The 14,789-nt window shown below is 58.4% G+C and overlaps 1 protein-coding gene across 32 annotated transcripts in view; it reads left to right on the top strand.

Annotated features, from left to right (window-relative positions):
• The first annotated feature begins 2,257 nt into the window (after positions 1-2,257).
• The window catches only part of NFASC (neurofascin), an 84,515-nt gene continuing 71,983 nt past the window's right edge, over positions 2,258-14,789 (top strand). For 7 of the 32 annotated variants that reach the window (XM_064635589.1, XM_064635604.1, XM_064635590.1 and 4 more), the window contains exon 1: positions 2,746-2,934. The gene's annotated coding sequence lies outside the window, so the exon portion shown is untranslated. Of the gene's footprint in view, positions 2,360-2,743; positions 2,935-13,080; positions 13,653-14,789 lie in introns of those variants that run through there. The other 25 variants (XM_064635588.1, XM_064635594.1, XM_064635597.1 and 22 more) reach the window with 10 other exon arrangements.

Raw genomic sequence — 14,789 nt, forward strand, 5'->3', positions numbered from 1 at the left:
CTCAAAGAGATTGGCTGGAGGAGAGGAGCTCATCTCATCTCATCTCATTCCTCCCCTCTGCCCGTTCCCTGGTTAACTGTTAATTGGATTGCTGTGGATCTCCAGGGGGAAGGAAGGGAAGGGACCCTCCATAAGGTCCTGAGTGGGGACAAATATCCTGAGGGGAGGTGGGAAGGGCTCAGAGCACCCTGGGGTGGGGCAGGAGTCAGTCCCTCACCTCCCCTGCCTGCAGCAAGGTCTGGCTCAGGAAGCCCTGGGTCTGGGATGTCCTCCTCATGTCCAGCCTCATCCTTGCTGGGAAACACCAAGCCCTGGACCCAAATTCCTGCTGCTTTTACAGCCACCTGTCCCAAATGGATCTTGCAAGCACAGGGTGAAGTTTCTATTGCATTCAAACACTTCCCCTCGAGTTGCCAGTGGTTTGCAACTATTCCCCTTGATCATTTTGCCCCTCTTTGAGCAGCATTTGGTTATCCCTACATACAGATGTGTGCAGGAGACACATCTCAGGGGCCTTTCCCTCATGGCTTGAAGAGCCTCTGGGCTCTCCCTCAGAGCTCTGCTCACCATCTCCTCACAGGAGGAGCCTCAAAGAGGACCAAGCAAGATTTTGCTCATGGAACAAGCAGATGAGCACTGTGTGCTGTAAAGCAGTGTTTGTGTGGTGCAGGAAGGCAGGGGCCTCCTCCAGATGGGATTCTCTGCTGAGGCTTCCAAAAGCCAGAGGGGATATTTTGGTTCCTTCCCAGCAGGCTGTCTGCAGCCAAGGCCATGCAAAGGAACGAGGAAAAGTGGATTTTGCAGGGTACTGAGCAGCTCGAGAAGTGCAACGTGCCCTTGGATCCCTCTGGAATTCGCAGGAATCAGCACCTGGGAGGAGCAGTCAGCACTGTTTGAGAGGGAGCTCTTGAGTGACTTTCCCCACTCCCGCCCTAAATCCGGCTCCACCACAGGATCCCCGTGGAAATGGCAAACCTGGGTGAAATTTAATGTTTCCAAAGGTGCTGAGCAGCTGCAGGATGAGGAGTTGAGCCCGTGCTTTGGTGACATTGATATCAAAACGTCCCCACCTTTAAGGCCAGGTTTCCTCGTGCTTTGTTGCTGATCCCTCTTTGCCCCCGGAGGCAGGGGATGGGGGGCTGGAATTCTGCTCAGCACTGGGCTCTGCACTGTCTCAGCTCTTCCTAATTGATTTATCTGCCTTGGTTTGCAGCAGCTGGGCCGTTGCTGCCCTGCAGCACCTGCTCTCTGAGTCTGGTTTGTGTTGCTGCATCCATCACTCACGGGGAAAACTGCAGCCCAGAGCTGCTTTCCCAGAGCCCCTGAGCAAGAGGAGGCCCTGGCACAGGGTGCCCAGAGAAGCTGTGGCTGCCCCTGGAAGTGTCCAAGGCCAGGCTGGACAGGGCTTGGAGCAACCTGGGCTAGTGGAAGGTGTCCCTGCCCATGGCAGGGGGTGGCACTGGGTGATCTTTAATGTCCCTCCCAACCCATTCTATGATTTGCATTGGATTGTTCCATATAAGTAGTTTAGAGGATACATGAAATATATGTAAAAAGGGTCAGTGTGTTGCTTCCAGAGAAAGCTCCTCTCTTAGTTCAAGTTTTGCAGCCTCAGCAGAACATTTGGAATGTAAAAAAAAAAAAAAAGAAAAGAAAAAACGCAGGGCAAGGAGAGGCAGCAAAACCTCGCTGTGAGTGTTTCCTAGGGGGGGGGAGGCTTTAATTAAAGTGACACTCCTGATCACCAAGAGGCTGAAGAGATGTCTGGGCTGCGATGTTCACCTCTGCTGGGTCACTCGGCGGGGGACAGCGCCTGGTTTGGGGCACTCACCAGCTGGCACCGCACCCCGAGCCAAGATGTGGCACTTCAGCTCCTCCCCGGCGGCCCCGCCGTGGCAGAATCGCCCTTGAGGGGGGGATTTGCTCCTCACGGCGGTGCTTTGGGGGGGCCCTGGAGGGTGCTGAGCCCCCCGCAGCCCTTCCCCTGGGTGACCCCAGCGCTCAGAAAACACTTGCCCTTCCCTGCCGGTGGATTCCCAGCCCGGGGTTGCGCCTTTGGCAAAGCCCGCGGGGATTTTTCGGGGAGGCAGAGCCGGGGCGGCGCGGCTGCGGCTGCTAATTAACGGCCGCGCTAATTAACCCCTCCCCCTGCCTTAGCCCCCTCCCTGCCAGCCCCTGCCTTCCTCCCTCCCTCCCTGCCTCCTCCTCCTCCTCCTCCCGGGGCGCGCTCGCTCTCCGCCCGCCCGGGAGCGCGCAGTGCGGCGCGGCCGCGCCCGGGAGCGCGCAGTGCGGCGCACCGAGCCCCGCACCGAGCCCCGCACCGAGCCCCGGCTGCCGCCGACCCTCCGCTCCTCACCGGGTAAGGGGGTCCCGGGGGGGGGCACCGGGATGCGGGAGCGGCCCGGGGGATGCTCGGGGCGGGCGGAGCGCGGGGCACGGCCGGGCGGGGGGGAGGGTTGGTCCCCGCATCCTCACCGCGGATTTGGGATCTCGTTGCCTGCAGAGTAACCCTTTCCCCCTCCCTCCCCCGTTTTTTTGGTGCCCGGACCCCGTGCGGGGGGAGGTGGGTACCGGGCTGGGGGCATGTGATGGGATTTTGGCTCTTACGTCACGACATCGTGTCCGCGCGTGTGATAAAATCCCGGGGTGGCAGCGCGGGGGGCCGGGGGGGGAAGCGCAGCCCGGGGACAGACCTTTGTGTGACACGGCAAGTTTGGGGCCCCAAAGCCCCCCGGGGGACGAGGGCTTTGCCCCGCGGGGAACCCGGACCCGGCGCTTCCCTCTCGTGCTCGGGGGCGGATCCGCGTTCTCCCCTCGGAGACCCCCCGGGCTGGCAAAATCCATCGGGCGAGGCCTCCCGGAGGACTCCCGGGCTGGGATGCGGCGCTGGATGGGGCCGGGCCCCGCCGGAGAGCAGCGCCCGGTGCCGGCCAGGTTTGTGATCCGCGTGATCCGGCCGCGCCTGCAGCAGCCCCGCGATCGATCCGGCAGCTCCTGGAGGTGGGGAAAGTGCTGAATCATTTGTGCTCCCGGCTCTCCGGGCGGCTCAGCTGCTCCCCGGCTCCGGCAGATGCTCGGGAAGGGGCTGCGGAGGGCGAAGGAAACTCCGCTGCGTGTGCGAGGCCGCGCCGGAGGTGGGAATGCTGCGGGCCCGGGAGGGGGGATGCTGGGCTGGAGCGCGGGGCAGTGTCCTCTGCCGTGGCCTCAGCTGCTCCTTGGAGGACAGGGAGCAGGGAAGGTGCTCCTTGCATCCCGGTGAGGCCTGTGGGCATGGCACTCTGGGGGATTACGGGCGAAAAAAAGGGAGGTTTTTCTCCAGAAAATCCTGTCCCTGCTAAAACTGGGAAAGGCTCGTGCGTCTGGCTTGGACGGGTTTTTCTTTTTCCTTTTCCTTTGAGCTCGTTTTTCAAGGTCAGCTCCTTGGAAGAGCGCGTGGGCCGGGGGGCACTCCTGAAAGTCAAGCAGGGATGTTCCCGGCTGCTCCCTGGGAGGGAGGCGGCGCAGAGGGGCAGGGGGGATGTGTTGCAGGAAAACCGGGATGCTGCCATGCCCAGCCAAGCCCGGCTGCTTTAAGATGGATCCTGTGGCGCTGTGGTGTTTCCGGGGTGCTCCTCTCAGCTGCTGAGCACAAAGGCAACAATCCTGTGACTTTTCCAGAGCTGCTGATTCCTTTCTTTCTGCCCGAGGTTCTGTGAAACCCCCACCCTTGGCAGGCACTGACGGGCAGCGTGGCTGCTTTGTTCCCAGAAAAACTTCTCTGCCTGGCCTACCCTGAAAGAAAACCCCTCAAACGCAGCATCCTCCTTTTCATTTCTATTTCTGGCCTTTCTCTTCCCCCCCAGCTCCAGGCTGGGCTCTTGCTGACTTCCCTTTTTTTTTTTGTGTGTGTGGTTGTAACAGGAATCCGACATAAATAATGCATGGAGGGCTGCTCAGCTGACAGAGGACGGGCTCAAGTTGTTAAATTTGAAAATAAGACTTTGTTTACAGGGGTTGAGACCCGGGGACTGGCTTTGTCTCCCTCGAGCTGCACGATGGGGTTGGTTCTTGGGATAACAAAGCTCCGTCCTCACCCTCAGCCCTCTCAGGCTGTTCCCCGAGCTGGGCTGTGGCTTTGGGATCTGATTTAAACTGAGACAGTCAATCCAATCACCTCTTCTCCCAGCTAATGATTAAATGGAAAATATCCCAAGCTCTCAGAAGGTATTAATTCATAATGAATTATTTGCCTTGCCGGGCTCTAATTGTCTTCGCGGGGTCCTGGGCGTAAAATCGCTGCTGCTGCTGGCAAAGTGCCACCACAAAGGCTTCCTGCCGTGCTCAGGCAAGCAAAGGTGGGCAAATATCTTTGGTAAAACCGGCAAGAATGAGGATTTGGTCCTGCCTGGGCTCCTGGCAGCCGTGTGGGGTGCTGGGAGGAGGCTGATCCCACGGGAGGAGGCTGATCCCCCGGGATTCCCGGGAAGGAGGGCACGGAGCCCCAGGGATGAGCTGCTGGTGCAGCTGCTCAGGGAGAGCAGGGGAGGGGTTGAGGTGAGGGGTGATCCAGGAGGTGTCTGTTCCGTGTGTCAGGGGCTGTGTGGGACCGGGGATGAGATGCTCCAAGGGCTGCCCCAGGAGCTCCCATGATCCCGAGGAAAGGGAGAACGGCCACGGGCGGGAGGCAAAGGGACCTTTGTCGGCTCAGGCTGATGGGAGAGGGGCAGTGGAAGGAGTTTAAAGGAGTTTAACTTTCCACTGGAGTGATTCCCACTTCCAAGACTCTGTTCCAGGCCTGGCTGGGTGACCCTGGGGGAAGGACCTGAGGTGACCTTGGGGGGAGGTTTTGCTGGGTGAATATTCACAGGTCCCAAGGACCTTGGCAGGCTCCAATCCCCTCCCTCTTCTGTCACCTGTTTGACCCCACTGAGCAGGAATGTGGTAGTTTGGGGGGGTCTCTACAAAGCACTGCCCAGTGTCTCCAGAAATGGAGCTCACCTGGGCAGGGAACTCAGATTTAACCCCACTGTGGTTGTTTGCACTGGACGTCTCTGAGGAACACACAGAAAATCAGATTTTCCTAGAATTTGAATAACAGCAGAACCCGGGAGGGGACTTCTAAAAAACCCAAGCAAGAAACCTCTGGTACTTCCCTTTTGAAGGTTTGTTCCTTGGGTTTCATTTGCCCTTTACCAAAATATCCCCCTGTGTCTTCAAACTGAGCAGGCAGCTCCAGCCACGGGTTGTGTTCACTTACAGCTTTTGAAAGGCTCTTGCAAATCTTGTCAGGGAGGTCTAGCTCGTCTCCCTGCCCTGTGGGTAACTCCTTTCAAAAAGGATTTTCTTCATTTTAAATGTTGTTGGATGACTTCTGCTCCAGCTTTTCTCTTTTTTTCCCCCTCCTGCTCAAGCAGGTCACACCTCCATTCCTTTACCTTGGCTGTCCAGGATAATTATTGCATAATTTTAGAGATCCAGCTCGGAGGGAACCTGCCTGAAGTTGTTGTTACGTTAAATAATCCCCCTCCCTTTCTTTTTCTTTAATCCAGATCTGAAAGAAACAGTGCTGTGTTATTATGGATTAAAACAGAGCAGGATTTAGACCTCAGCCCTGCTTACAGGGATCACCATTCCCAGTTAATGAGATAGGAGGAGAAGGATTAACAACTGAACAAGCAGAGATGGGGCTGTGTGGCTAAACCAGGTAGAAGTTCCCAAGGATACAGGGGGACAAGTCTTTGCTTTGTCCCTTTATCTCCCCTCGGTTCAGAGCCCTTTGGATCTCATCCCATCCTGTGAGATCCAGGCCTGTTCTCCTCCCTGTGGGAATGCAGCTGGGAGAGAGCAGCCCAAGGGCACAGGGGAGCAAAGCACCCACTGCAGGTAGAGCTGGACCAAAGGCCTTGGGAACAGGGAATGGAGAATTCCCTTCCCAGAGCAGAGTCTGGAAATCCTTCCCTGGCCTCGCTCTGCTCCTCAGCCGAGCCCCAGCACGGGGCTGCTGCATTCCCAGGCGGGGGGAAGGGGCAAGAGGGGGCTTTGCACAGTCAGGGTTCAGTGTAGGGGGACACAGGCAGGGCTGATAAATCCCTTGCACTGTCCTGGATGCTGCTTTCCCACCTTTGGGAGCAAACGTTGCTCCTTACAGATGGCTGCTTAAAGGGAGCAGAACCCAGAGGCTTTTGGTGCAAGGTGAACCCGGAGGTTCATTGGAATTCCTGGCAGGTTTTCTGCTGCTTTCTGCCTCCCTGGCAGGGGGGTTTTGCCATTTTTTCAGCACGGGGACCGATGGGTTCCTGCAGACAGTAGGAATCCTGAGGCCCAGCAAGGGTGATCCTGTCGGACTGTCAGCCTGCATCCTGAATTCCTCCTGAAATGTCCTGGCACGGATGGGCCAGGCTGGCAACTGCAGTGGGAGCTGGGAGGGTGACAGGGCTCTCCTTGGATCTGCAGGAAATGCAGCGAAATCCTCTTTCTGCTCTGAAATGCTCCCTTTTCCCGGCTATCCCATAAAAGAATCACAGAATCATGGACTGGGGCGGGTTGAGAGGGACCTCAAAGCTCATCCAGTGCCACCCCCTGCCATGGGCAGGGACACCTTCCACTAGCCCAGGTTGCTCCAAACCCTGTCCAACCTGGCCTTGGACGCTTCCAGGGATCCAGGGGCAGCCACAGCTTCTCTGGGAAACCCGGGAATGACAAAGACGTGACTGTTGTGGGTGGGAGAGGGACCCTCGCGGAGCAGCCCCGTCCCGTCCCGTCCCGTCCCGCGGGGCTCCGGCCGCTCTCCAGGGTCCTGAACCGCCCGCCGCGGACCCACCGCGAGCTGGGGGCCCTCGTGCCCTCCCCCTCAGCCCCCGAGGTGTCCTCTCCTGATTTCCCCTCGTGTTCAGGGTAAAAAGGGATAACAGGGACACGCTGAAATAGGAGGATGCAAGAAGGGGGGGACGGTTCCCCCCCTCCTCCCTCTCCAGCAGGACTGGATTACCCGGAGAGGGTGGGTGGGCTCCACCCTTCTTGGACAGGTGTTTTAAACCTGGATAAAGCCCCCCCAACCCGGGCTGGGCTTAGGGCTGAGCCTGCTTGCAGCTGATGGCTGGGCTGGCTGACCTGCCGTGGTCCCTTCCAGCCAGAAGTGTTTTGTGATCCCATCACCTCGAGGGTTTTCCTCAGCGGGGAACAAAACAACCTGCTCCCTGTTCACATCCCTTTGAGAACCTTCTCTCCTGTACAGAGCCTGTCTGTGCTCACACCACCGGGGAGCTGTTTTATTGGATATTCACAGCCCTTTTTATTGGGTATTTGCACAGCCTGGGGGCAGGGAAAGAAATAACAGCAATAACCCCATTCCCTTCTCCCTCAAAGGTGAAGGCCAGCCCAGGCTCGGGAAGTTTTTCCCAGTTAATGAGGAGCTGCCCGTGCTCTGGTGGGAAATGTCACTGCTCCTCCAGCAATTCCACTTGGGGCCAGCCTGGATCTTGTTCCACGGGCTCTTGACAGTCCCATGGAGGGGTTTGGCACCACCAGCCACCCCGTGTGCCGTGACACAGCCCCGTTTGTGAGGGCTGGGGGGGTCACTCTGCTCACAAAGGCACGGCTGTGCTCCGAGCGGGCCCCCCTGGAGTGCAGGGCCCAGGAGAAGCTCCCGCTCTTGCTGTCACTTAAATGGTGTCAGGCCTCGTGAAATCTTGCTTTCAGGCTCCCCCCAGCCCCGGCAACAAAGCCCTGCCTGTTGGGAGCTCGGGGGTTTGGGTCTGAGCCCCCGTGACGTGCTCACAGATGCCAGCGGGGAGGGGCAGGGGGGGAGGACAGAACGGGGGCTTTGTGGCCACACACACGTGTGACACAACCCTGGGGACCCCCAGAGCTGCTCCTGGGTCACCCTCCTGTCGTGACACAGCTGGGGAAGGTGGGAGAAGAGGAGGTTGTGTGGAGACCTCACAGCACCGCCCGGGCAGTGAAGGGTCTGCAGGGAAGGGAGAGGGGCTGTCAGCAGGAACTGGAATTATGAGGCAAATGGGAACGGCTTCAAAGTGACAGAGGCAAAGTTTAGGGGAGAAATTCCTTCCCTGGGAGGGTGGGGAGGCCCTGGCACAGGTTGCCCAGAGAAGCTGTGGCTGCCCCATCCCTGGAAGTGCCCAGGGTCAGGTTGGATAATTTGGAGCAACCTGGGCTGGTGGAAGGTGTCCCTGCCCATGACAGGGGGTGGGATGGGATGAGCTTTAATGCCCCTTCCCACCCAAACCAGTCTGTGATTCTCTGATTCTATATCAAACCAACTTAATGAGTTGATAATCCCATTTCCTTCTTCCCCTGTATCGAGTAAATCTGGATTCTAATGTAAAACATCTTAAAGCTGAACTGTCTGTCAAAACTAAGTGCCCAGAAGAGCTGGAATCAGGGTTTATTCACCCCTGTGTTAGTTTACACCAAATCCACGGGCTGCACTATCAGAAGGCAGGTCTGTGCACAGCCCAAGTGCCCTTCAGACCATCACGTTGCCCATCAGAGCTGCCAGCTCTGGCATCCAGCTGCCAAGGCCTGCAGGGCTTTGTTTCCCAGCCCTCTCAGCAGCTGGGCAGCTTTGGTTGACCTCGTGGGAGTCCTGCTGGCCAGGGTGGCAGCTGGGGCTGCTCCCTGATTCCATGGGCTCCACTTCCTTGTCTCCCCCTTCCACCTCTGTGCTGGGGTTTGGGGTGGAGGTGGAACTGAGCTGAGGGCTCTGCTCTCTGAGTGTTCCAGGCAGGGTTTTTGCCCAGGAGATGCCAGGTTTGCTCAGCTGAGGTGCTGCTCCCTCCCCCTTCAGGCTGCCCTGCCAGACAAACAAATGGGAATGATGTTTGTGCCCAGAAATTGGCCTGGTCCCTGACGCTCTCTAATGTGTTTAAAAGGCAGATTTATCACAATTAAGGAGAGGGAGGGCCGTGGATGGGAATAAACCCGTGTCTGCTGGCACAGCTCAGGGCAGGGGAGGGCACTGGGGGGACTGGGACTGGGGTTTTGGGGGAGGAACTGCAGGAGTGGGAAATTAAAGCAGTGGTTCCCAAGCACCTCTTATGCTGGGAATTCACTCCAGATGCTGCCCCAGGAGCAGGTTCTAATGGCAATTACATAATCCACTGAAGCCCAGGCCTTTGTGGCACCGAAAGTCGCTGGCAGGGAGGGAGGGGGAGACGGGAGCTCTTGCTTGAAGGGACCCGTCAAAGCAGGAGAGCCCGAGAATTACGTTGAAATAAGTGTATTGCCTCAGACTGAGCAAACATATAATTAACAATAAGATAACAGGGTGGCTCTACGAGCCAGCTAATTGCATTTCCAAATGTCAGCTTGTCAGCTCTCGTTTCGTCTTCGCTCAATCCGGGCTTTGCCAGAGCAGTGTCTGGTTTTAAATGGCATTTCCCTCTCCTGGCACAGTGGAAGGATCTTCTCCTTCCTTGTCCTCACAAGGCTCTGCTAGCCCAGCTCTGGATTTGCTTTGCTCGAGGTGTGGTTTCACTTGCCAGAATGTGATGTTTGTCTGCCGAGTGGCACTAAAAAAATTAAAGAAAAATCAGGTCACGTTTGCAACTTGCTGATAGTGGCTAAAAAAGTTCTGTTCTTCCCTGCTGGTCCCCTGAGTAACAGCACGTGCTTTAAAACTGTGTTGGAAGGTGAATGGGGGTGATATTTTGGGAGGTTTGGCCCAGGACCTCCCCCCCGGGGACAACCTCCCCCAGCAGGAGGGGTGGGGAAGAGGGGAAGGGGAATCTGTTTCTCCCAGATTTTTGGTCTGTGAGTGCAGGACGTGATTTTGTGCCGTTTAACACCCTGCCTCAGCTTCCCCAGAGGTGTTGCAGGGACTGGGAGGTGTTTTCTCCTGGGTGAGCCCCAGATATTTACTCTGTGGGCTGTTGGATGCATTAAATCCCTGCCCTTGCCTGGTCCGAGTCAACATCTGTTGATTAATTAGCAATAAATTGTGGGTCTCAGTCAGCAGAGCAGGGCTGGCCGTGCACAGCCAGGGGTGCCACGGGCCAGGCAGCCAAAGGAAAAGCTCTTTGACAATGGAGCTGCAGTTGGTGCCTGATGACAATGGAGATGCAGTTTGTGCCTGATGCTGCCCATTGTCCAGCGAGAGGGGGCTGGTGACGCTCCCGGGATCGATCCTGAACAGATGCTGAGCTGGGGGAAGGCAGATGGAGCACGATTACCCCCGGGCAGGGGTGGGCAGCGTGGGCCAGATGCCACCAGGGCCCATCCCAGCCTTCCCCGGGATGGGGGAGGCCGAGGAGGGGCCGTTCCCGGGGGATCTCCCCGTGCTGGCCCCGGGGAAGTGGATGTGAGGGGTGAGGGAACCCTCCCAGAGTTAGGAGATGGTCCTGGGGGAGCATCTCCACTTTTCATGATCAGGGAATGCTCCGGGGGCCTCTCCACTCTCTAGGCTAGGAGATGGTCCTGGGGGAGCATCCCTGTTCTCCAGGGACAGGGAAAGGTCCTGGGGGCACCCCGTGGAGCTGCCACAGGGACCCCGCAGCCTCCGGCCCCACCGAGAGGTGCAGATGGATCCAAACCCCTCTGCTCCTGTGTGGGGAGATCAGGATGCTGTGGCCTCTCCAGACTGGGCACCTGGCACAGTTTCACGGCTCTGGACACTGCAGTCCATGCAGTGGGACCAGTTCTGCACTGGGAAGCCCTTAGGGCAGAGTGACCTGGGGGGGCTGGGCTGGGTGGCACAGCCCGTGGGGGAAGGTGCCACCGTCGCCCTTGGCAGCAGCTGCTGTTGCCTCTCTCCAGACGTGGCTGAGCCTCCTCCTCCTCTCCTTCCACGGTGACACAGAGGCCGAGCCCCCAGCAGCTGCTCAGCACGGCGGGGGTGACTCTGGTTCCCAGAGCAGCAGCTCCAGTGGCTGCTCCCAGACAGCCCCCGGAGCCTTTGATATCCCGCTGGAGCTGCAGCAGGCAGCCCGTGCAAATTAAAAGTAATGCAGCTTCTCGGCTCAGATCTCATATCTCTTTAATGTGTGCTCTTCAAGGGGCTGGATCATGTTTTAATTTCGGCAGAGAGCAGGAAGGCATCGCCCGAATCAAGGGGAAACAGGGAGAAGTAACTAATCAATTGGTAGGGATGTGGCTTATGGTTTCAAATCCTGAGGCTTGCTTCTCTCGTCGTCCCATCACGCTGGACCTTTGATCCTTCTCCCTTCCAGCCCCACTCTAATTTTCCCGTGGTTGGAAAGCCGTTTGGGCTCGGTGCCTGTCGGGCACTGCCAATCCCAGTAATCCGGATGAGCCGGGCTGGCTCCGTAATTATCTCGGCAGCTACTCCGGGTTAATGAGACACCCGCGCGGCAAAGCGGGACCGAGAGCGGTTCGTGGTGCCCTTTGGTGGGGGAGGAAGGGTTTGGGGGGGTTGTGGAGGCCGAGGTGAGCTGCGATGGGATTTAATTGTCTGTCACAACGAGCCTGATGAGCCGCTGTTTGAGTCGTTCGAGCAGAAACTGCCTCTGAAGGGGGAGTTTGGCAGCTCTTGTTTGGGGGAGATAAGAACATCCCCCTCGGCGTGAAACGTTATCACCCAACGCTTGGGACACAGGAGGGTGTTGTTGCTGTGTCTGCTCCAAAATATCAGGTTCTGGTACATCCGGGCCGGGAGGAAGGGGCGTCCTCGGAGGGCACCTTGGCGAGCAGCAGAAGGGAAGTGCTGGCTCCAAAAGGTGTCACCTGAACCGTCCCCAGGGGTTGGACCTCTGGGCACCGGGGCACCTCCACCCTGGAGAAAGGCCAAGACCACAAAGACTTCTCGACTCCCCAACCCGTTTAATCAGGAAAATGGAAATGGCATTTTAATAAGATGTTAATGAAGCTGTGGATCAGATTGGTCGGTTCCTCATTTAAAGCTACAAAGGGGAGCTTTGTTTTTTCTCCTTGGCTTTATCACTTCTGTTCTTGCCTGATTAGTTATAATCTTCTGCTGTCCTTTACTGGGAAACTCCCACTTTTACTCTCTGGCAAGTCTATCCTTAAGTTCCTGTACAACCCTCCAGGGAAATCAGGCCACCTATATTTCATTTAGTGCCTTCAGACAATTAACCTAACAAAGATTCCTCTCCCCGTTCCCTCCTTCCCCCATCTGTTTCCTAATTACCAGTGGAACTGGGATATATGGGCACACTCTGCCTGGGTTTTTAATTTTTTAATTAAATCCCCTCTTCTCACTCTTTGGGGTTGGCTCTTTCAGAGCTGGGGAAAACAGTAAAGCACAGGATGCACCACGAGGGTGAGCGAGCCTGGAAGGGGGCTGAGATGCAGATGAGCCTGGAAGGGGGCTGAGATGCAGCTTTTGAGGCGTTTTGTCCCATCGGAGCTGGAATGCAGAGTCACATCAGCCCTTCTGAGGGATCAGAAAGTGTCGAGTCATGTGCAGGGGCAGGCTGAGCTCCCCGGGAGCCTGGAGCGGCTCATCTTGGGAGCAGGGAAGCATTTCTGGGAGGAGAGCAACCTCCTGGTTCTCTGTTCAGGAAGGACAGATCCCCGTGTCCCTCTGTCCTTGTGCAGAGTGTCCTTCCTGTCCCCTCCTGCCCCAGCTCCTGTGCCCCTGAACTCTCCTTTCTGCGAACCCAGTGCTGTTACAGCTCCTGTGTGATGATGGGGGGGCAGAGCGTCCATACTGGTGTTACTGGGAGGAGGAGCAGTGCCCTGCACTGGGGGCCATGGTTGTGCAGGGACCTCATTCCCACTCTGGGCAGGGTTTGCTGCAGCCTTTGGCTCTGCTTCTGGAGCTGCAAATCGTGCAGCCCCCACTCCAACACTACCCTGGGAGGGGGTGGAGATTCCCTGGAGACATTCCGAGCCCACCTGGACGCGTGTCACCCGCCACAGGTGACCCTGCCCTGGCAGGGAGGTTGGGCTGGGTGAGCTCCAGAGGTCCCTCCCAACCCCAGATATCCCGGGATTCTCCAAGGGAGGAATCTCCGCTCCCTTCCCCCCCGACTCCGTGCCCTCCTCCTGCCCACCCTGTGCCCTCTCCCTCACGCTCTGTTTTCCCGTGCCGTGCCCTCCCCTGCGCTCTGAGTCATCCCGTCTGCACCGCGGGGGACTCGGCGAGGGAAAACCTGTTCCCGTCTGGCTGCTCAGCCCCCGCCGCCGGCGCGGAGCCTCTCCTGCCTCTCCCCCGCGCTGGGATCACCCCAATTCCTGCCTCTCCACCCCTAATTCCTGCCTCTCCCCTGCGCTGGGATCACCCCAATTCCTGCCTCTCCATCCCCAATTCCTGCCTCTCCACCCCCAATTCCTGCCTCTCCCCTGCGCTGGGATCCCCCTCAATTCCTGCCTCTCCACCCCCAATTCCTGCCTCTCCCCCGCCCTGGGATCCCCCCCAATTCCTGCCTCCCCCGAGCCCCCCCCGCGCCCCAGCACCGCCCTGGCGGGGAGAGCGATCCCCTGGCGGCAGCCGGAGCCCGGTTGGCAGGAAAGCGTCTCCCTGAGTTAATTTTCTGCGGGGCAGGAACAGTTCGGGCTCCGCCGAAACCCGCTGGGAGGGGACGATTTCCCTGCGCCCGGCTCTGGATGCCTCGGGAGCGCTGGGATGCTCCAGGAGCTGAAGGCGGAGGAGCAGCCGGTGCTGTCGGGTGCTGCAGCTCCCGTGTGAGCTCCCGGGGCTCGGGGAAGGTCCTGCCAGCGGTGCGGGCACTGCAGTAAGTGATTCAGCAGAACGGCCGGAGCCACGAGGGCTTGGGAGGAGGCGGCTGCTCCTCTCGCTTTGCTTGGGCTCCGCTCGCTTTGCTTCAGCTCCGCTGCCTCTTGAGCCCTGCCCGGGGGGTGTTGGAGCGCTGTGGTGGCACGGGATGGAAGCACCGCGGTCCTGGGGGGGTGTTTTGGGGTGTGGAAAGGTCCCGCAGCTCGAGGTAGGACACCTCACACCAGGGATGGAGTCTCAAGGGCAGTTTGGGAGCAGGAAGGGTTTCAGGGACATTCGGAGCGTGGTTTGTGCAGTGGGCTGTGTGCTTTCTGCCTGGCAAAACCAGAAGGGCAAAGGCAGGATCTGGGAGCAAAACTGGGTTATTTTTCCTTTTCCCAGCTGTAGAAGGGCAGGAAAGCCTGTGCTGTCCCAAATGCTTCCCCTCAAACGTGAGCCAACCTCCCCCTCAGCCTCTTTTCCCTGGACTGGGGGGATTTGCACTTCTCAGGCTTCATCTCGTGTCTTGCAATAAATAACATCCTCAGCAGAGTCTGTTTGGGGCTTATCAGGACTGTGGCTGCAGGGCAAAGAGGGGCTTAATTAACAAAGGGGCTTAATTAGCTCATACTCTTGCTCTCCGGTTTGGTACCAGCCAGGCTGGTCCCTGAGCAGTCCCAGAGCTGCTCAAACGAGTGTGGTGGAAGATGAGGGTCCCTGCGACCCCTCTGCACTTCCACTGCCCCAGAGCTGGAGATGCTGCTGCTGGAGAGGGGAGAATCCGTGCTGGGATATTGGCGAATCCCTCCGAAATCCCTGGCTGGGAAGTCCCCCTGCAGAGGGTGATGAGGGTCCGGCTCAGCCCCGCGGAACAAAAGGGAGCTGCATCTGGAACAAAACGCGTCGTCCCAGCCCAGGCCGCGGGGCCAGGCCCTGGCTGGCACTCAGAGCCGCTCCCTGCCGGCCTGGGCACCGGGGGGGACAGAGTGGGCAGTGTCCTGTGCCCACAGCTCCCGCATTATTCCCGCAGGAACACCCAGCCAGGGCCGGGAGGGAAGGGGGAGGAGAGCCCGAGTCACTGCTGGCAGCTGCTGGAGGGGCTGGGGCAGCCCTGAGGGGCTGGGGAGAGGGTCTTGGAGAGCAATTCGGTGCTTTT

Source organism: Pseudopipra pipra, chromosome 25, assembly GCF_036250125.1.
Source record: "Pseudopipra pipra isolate bDixPip1 chromosome 25, bDixPip1.hap1, whole genome shotgun sequence".
Lineage (NCBI taxonomy): Eukaryota > Metazoa > Chordata > Aves > Passeriformes > Pipridae > Pseudopipra > Pseudopipra pipra.